The sequence below is a fragment of the Serinus canaria genome, chromosome Z (genome assembly GCF_022539315.1).
Source record: "Serinus canaria isolate serCan28SL12 chromosome Z, serCan2020, whole genome shotgun sequence".
Taxonomy (NCBI): Eukaryota; Metazoa; Chordata; class Aves; order Passeriformes; family Fringillidae; genus Serinus; species Serinus canaria.
The window spans coordinates 17,260,231-17,274,191 of record NC_066343.1 but is presented as its reverse complement, the minus strand read 5'-3'; positions in this window follow the sequence as shown (position 1 = coordinate 17,274,191).

Sequence of the window (13,961 nt, the reverse complement as noted above, 5' to 3'; positions counted from 1 at the left end):
TACATTAAATCAATTTTGTCCAAGTATAGCCTAGTTTGCCCATGACAGTAACTGATAAATTATCTCCCTGTGTTTAGACACAAACTTTTCCATCTTGCAGTCTTTCCCTTGTCCCACTGAGCTGGGTGGGGGCATCTGGTGGCCAACCAAAATCAATTTACCACCATTATACATCAAAAAAAGTAGATGAGACACATTCTTAGACACCCAAACGGATCTTCAACTTCATTTTAATATCTTGGCTAATTTTGTCCAAGTCCAGAAAAAAGAAAAAAAAAAAATCTCAGTGTATGCCCCTATGTGAGGATACCCACACATCTGTGACCTGATGTTAAACCCAAACTGTTCAGGAGAAAGGTTGGAAGGCATTAGGCAGCCCTGTGACACTTATGGAGCCTACCACCTGTGGAGAGTGTAGTTCAGGCCTGGCTGTTAGAGAGAGGGCATAGCCAGATAGATTTATTATGAATAGACAGTGTGTGAGACAAAGGCCTGTTTGGGGGCAGGGTATCCTTGAGAAGTGGGAACTCTGCGAGAAGTAGCAAACAGGGTGAAAAAGTAGGATGAGAAAGAAGGATGTGCACGTAGCTAGCTAACTGCAAAAATAAGTAAGACAAACTACAGGAATGTCAACTAGGGAGGAGCTGACCTTTAGGAGCTAACCAATAATGAGCTTGGCTTTTGCAATATGTATGAGGCTATTATAAAATGTATTTAATCAGAACTATATGGCTAAATAAACGAGTCTCGCTGATGAACCATCCGGTGTCGGCCTCTCCCTTCCCCGACAACCACCCCTTGTCACTTGTGCTAGGGGAGATGCAGAAGCATTGTCTCTGATTGTGGCAAACATATCAAGAAAAGTAATTTAGGCACAGACCCACCAAGCCATCTGCTGGCAGCATAGGTATTTTGTGCCCTCTGTGGATTTCCTCTCCCAGTGAGGGCATGGCTATCTTTCATTTCCCAAACCAAGTAAAGCTGCAGGTCATGATGAGCTGAAAGGCAATCTAGCAACTATTACTTTCATATTTTTTTTCCTAGATGAGCAAGTATCAGCTCACTATGGAAGTCTAAGCTTAGAGTTTTGACTGCAAGGCAATTACATTAGACCTCAAGGTATTTGAAAGCTGTGCTGAACCATACCTACCACCTATTTGTAGGACTAAAAAGTCTTTGGATGCACTTAACTAGATAGATTTGCCTACCTAGAACAATTGTGTTAAGAACAGAGTATTTTCTTGTTGATCAAGCACTGTTCATAGCCCAGAAAAAATTAATGGACAGTGTTACCCTGATGTATTGCATTTCATACTGCCACATCATTCATTTTAGGCACATTTTCCCAGTCCATCATTTTGTAAACAAAATTTTATTAACCATGTACAGCCAATTGCTTATGTAAGACTTAACAATCATAAAACCTTCCTAACTGTGCAACAGAGGGAAACCCACATTAACAAACCCTGCTCTGCATGGAGCATTCTGATATTCAATCAGATGAATTAGCAAGTTCAAAAAAGTTCACTAGAAGACAGATGACAGTCAGTTAAGGCAGCTTTATCACATTACAGTATCACAGACCTGTCTGTTGCATTCTGTAAACACATGGTTAGATGCAGGATTTTCAGTGGAACACTCTTTTCAGAAAAAATCTCTTTCTGAATCTTTACTAGCAGATTTTCCATCATATGTGAAAATATATAGCAGAACCTTCCTTCATTTCTCTCCATGTTTTTAATCACTTGTCCTTTTCCTGCCTCTTTCCTTCATGCTTTTAGTTATCATTTCTCCTGTCTGCTTTTTAATAGGAGAAAATTAGTTGAGTGGAGGAATTCCAGAATGAAGTAGAGAAAAAGGTAAAAAATGCAGTGATAATCAAGATACATTTCTTTTTTCCTACCTGAAGATGAGAAATTACTTATATCAGCTGCTCACTTGTAGTTCCCCTCTTCTTTTTTTTTTTTCAACACAGTGCATTCAAGCCATTTCCTGTTTTCCCAAATCATTGTTCAATATTACTCTCCACCCAATTAATTGAATGTGATTGCTACAAAACATGTATGAGATCAAGCAGATATTGTCAACTTGTCAGTCAGACAACTGTAGACAAAAGTTTAGATAATGATTAGAGCGGAATTCAGTGTTTTTTGAATCCTTTATGCAGCATTAAAATATACTTAGGTTTGGGGCTTTGACATGCTTTGGAATAATTTCATTTATATATTTTTTTTTGTTCTGAGTGGGGTTTTTTTAGCTGAAATCAGAATGGAAGTTAAGAGAAGAAAAATAATTGGGGCAGAGAGTATACGATTTTGAGAGCTTTATTATTTTTATACTATAATTTTCTCTCCTTATCCCTTTAAGGAATAAAATTATCAGCAGATGACAAATTGCTTCCCAAAAGCACCTAACACACTGTCAGCAGATGTGTTGGGGAGCAGATCTACAGGAAGAGAAAGACAGAGAAAGAAAAGAAAAGGAAAAAGGAAAAGGAGAAAAGGAAAAAATGAAAAAAGAAGAAAGAGAAAAAAAGAGAAAAAAGAAATAAAAAAGAACTAAAAAATATGACAAAGAGAAATAATGAGATCCTTTTCTCTGTTAGTACAAGCCCTTTTACAAAGTGTTTGTGATGATGAGTAAGTGAGCAGAAAGGTTTAAATGTTTGATGTACTTGCTCTGTTAAGCTCATCATCTGGGAGCATCTCAACAAAAGATTAAACAGTCTGGGTTAAAGCAGAACACACATTCACCCTCTTTAGTTTTTTTAAGGAATTAAATATCCTTCTCACTTTCCAAAAGGAGGTTTTCTCATTTGTTGTTTCACAGAATTTTCCTCATACATGTAAATAGCTTCCCAGTTTATCTTTCCTTGGAAATGAATATCTGTTTTATTGTTAAAACATATAAATTTCCCTATTGTAGAGATTATCTTGCGCTTACATGAACATGTAATGTGTGGAGACTACGAATGATATGTCTGCATACATACACATGCAGAGACAAACAAGACCACAGAGGATCAATTCTGAATGAGAGAGAGAGAGAGAGAGCCAAATTCACGGATAGATGAAGATACACTTTCATCTTGACACTTATGATGAAAATACCCAATTACACTCGAGTTAAACAACAGAAAATCTCATTGATGTAATTTTAAGTCTACATCTAAACTACAGTTTACGGAACCTGTGATACAGAGAGAAGGAGCTCTACCCAATAGGGACAGCGTGGGAAGCATAATATCTGCATCAGCTAGAAAATTGCAATCTTAAGGAAATGAAATTCAGTCTCATCCATGGTTTGCTTGTTCCTGGAGTTTTAGGTAGTTAGATTTTTTAATGTGGGTTTTCTTGGGGTTTGGCAGTATGTGTTTTTTTTTCTTTTTATTCATGAGGAACAAATGGACTGCGAAGAGATTTTGTCCAATACTGTCACATCATTCTCTTTGATGGTACAGGGGAAATGGGATAGAGATTTATGACTTCATGAACAGCACACTCTTTTATTACATGCCACGTAGTAAGTTATTGTTTATTGCACTCAAATGTGAGATATTTTGTAATACACCTATATATGTGTGTGCACATGTGTTTTCTATGTCTGTATTTTTGTATGAATGCACATACACACACAAAAACATGAATTTAAAATCAATGTGTCATTATTATTGAAGGAAGTAGCAATGACTCATCATTTTCAGGAATAGTTACTATTCCTGTAACTATATTGTGTTTCTCTGATTTATGCACTTCACAGTAAGTTGGCTCTTCAGGGAACCAGGAGGATCTTGCAGAGACATTTTTATTTTCTTCCCTCACACACATAAATTTGAGTGTTTTACAGTGGAACATTTCTGTATTTTTTCAATGAAAAAACCACTCTGAATGTATTTATTTGATGCAGACTGTATAGAATACCTTTATAGTCTTTACACTGCACTGAAAATATCTGGTACAAGGAACAACAGTATGATCTTCCCTTAAAAACATAGAGACAGACAAAAATAGAAATGAAAATAAACAAATCAAAACAAATCCCCACACATTCAGATGTCATAATTGCCATATATTCCATGATAAAACACTGACTTATTTTTTTAGAAGAGACACTTTCTTTGTCAATAATTTTTTTTTTTTAATTTTTATCTTGTAGTAGAAATAGCTCCCTGGCATATAGGATTTGCACTCTTGACTAACAAAAAAAAAAAAAAAAAAGGCCATCCAACAACAGTGGGAACTTGACCAACACAGTAAGCAAATGATCATATAGTATTGCACTCAGTCCTAGTGTAAACTTACAAAGGAAGTACCTTAGCATGCTTTTCTAATACATATTAATTTTCTATAGAAAATATGGTTTTCTGAAATATGTAATCTGATTTTAAAATGTCTAAAATGCAGTAAGCTTTTCTAAAGAGTCAATTTTTAAATATGCACTTTTCTAAAAAAATTATATTGATGAACTAGAAATTTAATTTAATTTAATATGCATTTGATATGGAAAACTGAGAATTTCTGGATTAGGAAATTGCTCCACTTTTTTGGTTATAACTTAGTCATCTACCATGCACAAAAGAGCTGTGAGCATTTATTTCACAAACACATAATGTTGTATTTGTAGTGCCCTCAGATAGTGATCAGAAAATGTTCACATTTCCATGCCTAGCACAGACTATGGATCAATGGCTCCTGTGGAAATAGGAGGGGGAAACAAAAAAACAGGATCTATAAGTGGGTACTTTCTGGTGAGGCTAATAAATCTACACAGAGCAAGGATTAGGTAGCCATAAAATTAATGACTCTGTAATTCCTTCACTCGCCCACACTTGTGCAGCCTCCTCACCCTCATGCACTCCCATCCCTGCTACACCATGGTTTCACAGGATAACAGTGACAATTCCCTTCCCAAACTGCCTTTGACAGGCATGTGGGATTCTTGGAGGTGCATAGAACAGCTCCAAGGAGGATGTCAGACAAATACAGTCACTGGGTCTTCAAAGACCCTTCTCCACCTTGTCAAACTGTCCCCCAAAGGTAGCTCAGTGTTGCTGCCCTGTGCATCTCTTCACCCTCAAGCTTGCAAGTCATCATGCTGCAGAGCCTGTGCCCAGGAGTAGAGAAGCAAATTAAGGAATTGTTCCACAGTTAATGAAACAGCAGTTATTGCCAGAAAAATGAAAGACAACAGAGGCTACAGAATCAGAGGCACCGTCTACACGCCTGAAATATAAAATTCAGCAAGAATCAGTATTTATAAACAAGAATCAATTATCTCTCTATACATTCTCCTTTTAACACAGCAACCCTGCATGTGCAGTTGAATGATGTTCCATCAAAAGATTACAACCATATGTTATCATACAGCTGGGTGTACTCCCATGCACTGCTTTTGCGCTTTTCCTTTTTTAAAAGAAGAAACACCAACAGTGTGACATATAGCCTGAAGTGATGGGTAGCTGAGAGTAACAAATAACGTGTGAAAGCCTACAAAAAGCTTCTGAAATATTCTAGTTCTGAGATTTTGGTATTTATTTTGTACTGCAAAAGGTATGCAGAGGGTATCTGAAGAGGGAAATTGCTTTCTACCTATGTTCCGTTGTCTGGTAACAGCAATGTTTGGCTCAGCTTTGCAGTGCTTTAGAACAGATTTAAAAAAAAAAATCATAATCTTAGTACACTATTCTTCTCCAGTGTTTTTCTTACCCACAACTCTGGTACTTCTTTGGCAAAAAACTGGAGCTAAAGACAAAGGTCTTCATCTGCCACCAAGATTTTACATCAAAAAAAGGAGTCTTCCTTTAACAAATGATATTAAGACTAAAATACGACATAAATGGATTTCTTTAGACCCATCTGATATTTTTAATTTTGTTTTTGGACTAGATTTTCTTCTTTTATGCATTTCTTTTCAAGTAAAAGAAGCGGGCTGTCTTTCACCAAAGGAGGTATGAAGAATCGAACCCCAACCTATAAACTGCTCTTTGAAACTATTCCATATAAACTACATTTCAAAGTTAGTTCACAAAAAGGTAACAAAAGATTTCCAAATTTTGTTCATGGTTTTTGCTGTACTAAATTAAATTCTAAATGTATTTTGGCCATCTAGCTTCTTTCAAGAATGTCACAAGTGGACATATGCAGGCATATGACTCCATCTGGACTAATATTTCTTGCCTGGTACAGACAGAATAAATTGGAGCACTGCCTGAAGGGAGATAAATTTCTGTATCACAAAAAACCCCAAACCAAACCAAAACAACACAAATTTTAAAAAAATATATCTATCACCTTATTTAACCTATCTATTTATAACTACTAAAGAATGAAGTATTCTTTCAGTATTGGTGTTACATGCCACTTAAAAGGATTCATTTACCTGTATCATTAGGAGAGATTATTAAAATCAGGGCTGCAGATACTATTGAAGATTGGGAACTGTAGTTTATAATTTATCTTTGCAGTAAAAGTATCTTTGACAGAAAAAGCCAGCTAGCAGAGAAGAAACCCCATTTTGAATACCCTAGAACTAAGGACATCAATCTATTTCAAGGATTCCCTCAGCTGGAATTCTAAGGTGGGTATGGTGGGTATTTGAGCAGTAAGCCTTGCATAGGTTCTCCCCAATAAAAAACCATTAAAAATTTGGTGGAACTGAAATGCCTACACCCATAGCCCTTTCATGGCCTTTGGGTGAGCTGGCTGGCAGTGCAGAGCTGCTCAGTCTCTGTGCACAGGGATCCAGCCACTGCCCACCGTCCTCCTGCCCCTCTGGCCAAGCTGCTGCCACCCCTGAGCCTGCCCCATGCACCCATTTCCCACCATTTCCAAAGGAAATCACCCTAAGCTGCTGAGAAATTCTGCATCTTTATGCTACCCCCTGGTGCACAGTGAAGTGCCACACTGCTGGCCAGAGCTCCCCACAAAAATGAAATTCACTTCTTTATTGGCTGTGCTTAAAATCTCCACTACAGTTTGAATGGGAAAGGTGAGAAGAGATAATTTTTTTCCTCCTGTGTTATCAGCAGACTTTCATTATTGTCACATCCCCTGGACATATTTTACCTTAAGTACAGATAAAGCAAAGTAGAAAATCATGGAGTGAGCACGTCAGGAATCTATTTGGAAATATTTTAATACAGATGCTGAAAAAAACAGGCCCTCAAGACATCCTCCTAATCTGTCTTGAACATAGCATCAAAACTATTGAAACAGGATAGTAATTTTTCACAAAGGAATTTGGAGGTTCAGTAGATCAATAATACTGATATAAAAGGTCTTTCTAGATAATGCTATATACACAGTGTGAAAATTCTACGCTGAGCATCATTCCAGCTGTTTTCTGAGAGAACTATTGAAAATCTTTATTCATATGAATAAAGTCTACATAACTGGAACTATATCTGATACACAAGCTGTTTTATAGAATTTGGACCCCTTCTCATTCAAAATCTATTGGTGGGCACTACAAACTGTTATTAGAGGCACTTCCAGAAAGATGACAGCACAATTAAAAGCAAAATATATCCCATCAAGTAACCTTTAAATGCATAAGGAAAATCAGTACCGACGTTCTCAGGGAAGTATTCCAAACTCGCAGGGAGAAATTCTAATGATTTTGCCTTGTTCCTTGCAAGAAGCATGGGAATATTAAACAAATAAATTCACTATGGACTTCAACTCATTTCAGTTACTGGCCAATTCTTAAATATCTGAATAAAAAATAATTTGAAAAAAAGGTTTAAGATTTGGACTTTTTCCAAAGCTTTGCTATGCACTTGAGTGACCCAATGTGGTGTTCAGATGCTCAGTGAAGACACAAGTCTGGTGAATGATCACGTTTGGAGATACCTATGTGAGACACATAGTTCTATTAAATCTGCCCAGAATTAATTTCAGTCTAACTAATATCAACCAAAAAGAATGAGATTAACAGATGCGAGCGCCGGGTGAATTTCCAGCTAGCCCTTTCATGGACTGTGCCGAGACTGGCCACCCCTGACCTGTATCAGTCCACAAGGCAGTAGAGCAGGACTGCTAAATGCCCCAGCAGTGAGGCTGCTCTCCATGGCACCAACTGTATCCACACCAAGGATCAGGACTAAGAACAGGGAGGGACCTTTTGTATGGTTTCCCAAGAAAACTTATTCCCTTAAAGGGTCAGAGCTGAAAGGCAGGGAGCACAGGCTTACATCAATTTATATATGGAGGAGGGTATGAGGGGAGGGTGCAATCTTTAACCAATAGGGGAAAGCTGGGGGAGGAACACAAGGCAGGGAATACAAGGTTTAAACCAAGAGGGGATTACAGGGGAGGAAGTCAATTTAGATGAACCAATAAGGCTTTGAAGGCTGCATAAATGACAGGGAGGTCTCTAGAAAAAGGAGCCGGTCTTTGGGAAGACAAACAGCTAGTGCAAAACCTACAGCACGGGGGGAAGGAGCAATCCATTAATGACAAAACATGCTATAACAATACAAAACAGAGGGGGTTATAGAACTGACCACTAAGACTGAATTACAATTGAAAACACACACCACAACAATTAACTTAGGTGTTTTTTTGTTGCATACATTTGAAGTTCCAATAAGCACAGATTCTGAGCATCCAACAGAAATGCTGGATGCTTCCTGTATAATTATTGCCCAGCGAAAGCCTTTAAAATTTTGCTGTATACGTAGGACTATCATATTTCTAACTCCAAGATTTGAGTTACCTCATTTGTAAATGTATCTCCTCACATTCAGATAAATCATCATTGATGTCTAACTTATTACTGTCTGCCTTTTCCGTAAAGATAGACCATGTTTTGTGACAATCTTATGTAAAATGTGGCCTGATGTGAATTCTGCTAGCTTTAGAAAGGCAGTATAATAATATTCCACCAAATTTGTCTAGACATCAAACTCCCATTTTTTTAGATCCTGAAAGTTATTCCATAACTGCATGCATGAATTTTGCACTGTATAATTTATTTTTATAGGGGTCTGTAGAAGAGTTGAATCAAGATAAAAATTTAAAGAAAAACACTGCAGCTTTGAAATAGGATAATTCTTTCTAGGTGAGGAAGTTAAAAAGTCAAAGAAATAGATGAATACTCAGATGTCAAATTTCCAATCTGTGTTCTAGGCCCCAGCACAAATCTATTTATACCTGATGTTTTAGCCTATCCAACTCTGCACAGTACAGCATAAAATCTGGAGTGCTCAGGCAAACACAAATTTTTTCCTAGATTTTGAAAAGCCCTACTTTGCAGCAACATATTGTCTTCAAATGAATGAATCATGACATGAGCCTGGGCACTTAGCTATGACATCTGTTATGTAGTAAATTGCAATGCATGCCACATGCATAATGAAGGGAAAAGAGGGATTTAAGCTCCTAAAACATGCCTCATTATGTGATGGTGCATGAACACAGACAGTGACACCCAGGACATATGGAAAGGTTGCAGTGTCAAAAATTGTACAAATATTGTTGTTGTTTCTATCATTGAGAAAATGGAGATTGTAACTCTCTTGAGAATAAAAGAAAGACAACTCTATAAAACCTTATATTCAGACAACTGAATAAAATAGAAAGAGTGGCAGGCACAAAGACAATTAAGATCTCTCTTAAAAGTTGCTTGCATGAATCCGCTTGGGAGAAGATTTTCATAAGGAATACATTTTGTTTCTTTAATTCTCTCATTCCTTTCTTGGTGGCTTGTCTTTCAAAAGCACTGCACATGTTATAGACAATCATAAATCATTCAGATGTTGAATAGTCCGCTGCAAGATGAATTAGAAGACCAAAATCTGTTTTCCAGACATGCAGACTTTTTTCAATCATTATGCAGTCTATTAGATTCATTAAACACAAATTAAACTGCACAAAAACAAATTTGCAGGTGAAATTTTGAAACTCCAACCCATCTCCATTCCTAAGACAAATATGGTGCATACATAATGCTAGCACAGCCCACTTAATTACTACTGACTTCTGAATGACCTACAAGGACAAGTCGCCAGTAGTGTAATTTTTGAACTTAACATTAAAATGCAGCTGCCTGTGTTTAGACATTTGGGCTGAGGCTCAATATTTAAACAACTGCTCTGAGCACATAGACCAATATGCCTAATGTAAGACTCACAGGCTTGAAAAATGTGGCCTAAATCATGTGAGGAAAGAGTTATAGCACTCATTGTAAACAGTAAGTGATAAAGTGGGTGAGTCTGTTAAGAAAATATTTGGATAAGGTTAGGAATGTCTAACTAAGCTGGTTTTTATTGCTTGGGGATCAAGATGGATTGAATAGGACTAGGATATTTATGGTATTCCAAGAAAGGAAACAAGTGAAAGGAAATTCTTAATTTAACACACCAATATGGCAATTTCCAGGCTTGGCTGAAGTAGAAAACATAAAACAGGTATAAGGAAGTGATTATAAAGCAGATTAATGTACATAATAATTGCAAAAAATCAAGGTATAAAAAGTTCTTCTAATAAATTTTCAATATTACAACAACAGAGAATGAAAAAAAGTAATTCCTCAACATAGTGTAAAAAAATTGTAATTTTAATCACAAGACGAGAACATTTTTGAGAACATTCACAAAATTTTTCCTTCTTTCTTATCCATGTATAGACAAGAAATTGGCATAAATGAAACAGAAAGACTATTCTTCTAGGCAGCAAAAAAATATATTTCAATTAAAGCAGGTAATATTGTTATTTAACTGGAATCTATTTAAGAAACACTAAATTCCATGAATAAAAACTTTAGATGTTAAAGTATTTCTATGTTCAAAATTCTATTACTCCTTTCTCACTGTAGGAGTATTCTAGGAAATCTTATCTAAACAGAATTAAAAGATTTGAAAATCATTTTGGAGATATCTTTTCTCTTATTTTATTTGTGTCACTTATATCATCAAGAAAGCATAGCCTAAATGAGATATGTAAAATAAATTTGGGCAGAATGATCCTGCTTTCTGCCTGTGTACTGTATTGAGAGACATTTATTGCTGCAAGGTAGTTGCATTTGGAAATCATTGAAGGAATCCACATACCCCTAATTTGGTTTCCCTGTGTTTATGAAGCAAATCAGAAGAAATTTTGGGAGGGCCTCGGTGAAAAATGGTAGACTCAGATATGGCACAGGTCTGAGGTCTGGAAGTTACTTTCAGCCCACTTTATGAACATTGCAAAGGCTTGTAGATATGTGTGGAGAGAACAATGAATAAAATTGAGTTATTCACTCTATTCCTCAGTTCCAGCTTGGCTCTTAGAACATAAAAGTGTAGTCTCCTAACTGATTATAAATAGCATAGCATGAAAGAAACTTAAAGATATCTTTCTTTTACTTTCCCCACACTGATGATTTATTTCAAATAAGAGCAGAAGTACAACGTTACAAGAAGAAATTACCCTTTTTCTTTATTCAAGAAGACCTTTAGAAAAAAATGTCAAATTAATTACCCCAAACAACTCTCAATATGTTTATTGTAATTTGAAAAGACGTACTAAATATATTCTCTTGGTCCTGCATAAGCACTCAGAGTAGTAATACATATTAATCATAGGCAGTTTTGTCACATTTTAACCCATTTGCTTCTCCCTCAGGTGGTACAGAGAGGGGCAGCCAAGGCTCACATGCGTGGATTTACACCAGGGGCTCGATTTATCTGACAGATGCAGAGCAGTGACGCTGGCAGCAGCCGGGCATGCTGTGTGTGCCCCTGTTCCCTGCCCCAGCATCCTTCTCCCTACCCAGGCAGTGCAGGTGGGTCTGACAGCAGCCTTTCAGGGGGGCAGGAGGCAATCTGGAGCTTCCAACATCCTTTCTTTCAGGCCAGGAAAGCCCGGTTTCCAAGAGACAGGATTAAATATATACAATTATTTCATTTTGGAGACAATTGCATAGCAACTAGCATGGCAGCTGAGAAGTGGAAAGACTGCGAGATTGCAATTAAAGAGGTAGCATGACTGCATTCAAACAGTTTTGTACAGCTGCAGCTGTTGGATGTTTCTGTAATGCCTGTTTTGTTCAGGAACCTGCCTGAATTCACAGACATGAGACTCCCCCATGGCGCCAAACAGCAAAGAACATGAACATGACAACAGGCCTTTACTGACCCCATTTGTGAACCGAATGTGATTAAGAACAAACAACACCTGAAAAGAAGGAAGTGGGGGATACAAATAGACCTGTACTACCAGAAGACTGTATTTGCTGTACAATTATCCCAGAGTACAGACAGAGCAGGAGTACAAAATGACTTTGCCTGTAGGGCTGAAAACAGGAGAAAAACCCAGAAAGAGAAGTACTTCAATAGTTCTATGGGAAACTATTATGAAAATACAGCAAGAAATAGCTATAGGGAATAATATTAAACAGGTGGTAGAAGTGTTTCATAACTCCGGACGCGTCTGTAGGAAAATCTCAACATTCATTCCGATCTGCCAACAACTAACACAAAAATGGTAGCTATTGTAAAAAATAAATATATCTGTCTATAAGCAGGAAAAACTTTACTATTCATGTATAATTTCTCCTCCCTAAACAGCTGATATTTGCCTTGAAGATTAAGTTGTTGAGACAAATGTAAAAAAATTAAAAATAATATATCCATATGATAACGGCAGCTAAACTTTTCAAAGGAACTGTAGAAACAGAAGGCAAGAAACAAGAACAGGTTTTTTGCAGCCTGTAATTTTCTCATAGCGATATCTCTTACATCAGCAGGTCTCACAAAATCCTATAGAAACTGCTATTTATCACTACCTTAAAACCAGGAATGCCTCCAGCAGCCCTTGTGTTGACAGACCTGACTGCCACTGATTATGTTTTTGTTCTCAAAAGCACCCAGGCCTGGGTGATGCTCCAGAAATGTTCAAAATCTAGAAACACATAACATGAAATCCAGCCTTGAAAAGCAAGTCAAATTTTATATTATTGCCCAGCATATCCATGACCAATATGTGGCATTAGCTCATCATCACCACAAACGGGCAAATGCAAAACATGTGTGAGAGACAGAAGGATTGCAGCACAACAAAGGAAATCTTGCACAATCTTTAATAAACCAGTCTTTTTTTTCTTGAAATGCATCACTGTTTGTATTTCAGAAATCTTTTAGTAAACTTAATATCATGGTCCTGTGGTGTGCTGAGTGCATCAGTGTCATCCTTCTCAAGCTGATGAGCATGTATTTATGAATCATTTATCTAAATAAAATTTTTACTTCCTTAACACCTTAACCAATTCTTTGGGGCATATGAAAAAAAAATACTATGAAAAAGTTACTATGAAAATTATTTTTAATTGTAATTTCTTCAAGTTTTTGTGTTAGGTTTTACTTTAAAATTTTGCTTGCAAAAATTTATTGTATCAAAAGCAACCATATATTCAAATTGAAGCATAACTCTTAATTCCAGAAGATATTACATTAATCAGCTGACAAGAAGTGTGTGTAAAGAGTTTTCAACTTTATGTAAATCAGAAATCCCACAGCTCTTATCTTTCAGGAAACCAGTGAACTGGCAGCAAAGATTACCAGCAAAACCAGCAGTAAGAACTAAAGCATCTTCACAGGTAAGGAATTAGACAATGGTTAGGAGATGGACATTTAGACCTATTGCACAATGTCAGACTGCATTTCACGAGTTTTCATGAAATCTCATTTCATATTTTGCTTATATGCTCAAGACTACAGGACATTCCTCAAAAAGAAGACAATGACAATGATTAACATCAGTGAGGTTGTTTTTAAAGAAAATGTAGCAGTTCTGCTGCAGGAAAGTTAGTTTTCAGATGAGTAAAATATATTCAAGCATGACCTTGCTGCAGGCTGCAATCTTAGGAATATTCTTCTATCCTTTAAAGGACATTTTTGAAACTGTTGGGTCTTCAAAACTTGTTTTTACTGTACTGGAGTCTAAATCAAAACATTCTGTTAAACACATTCCTATACACTTAAA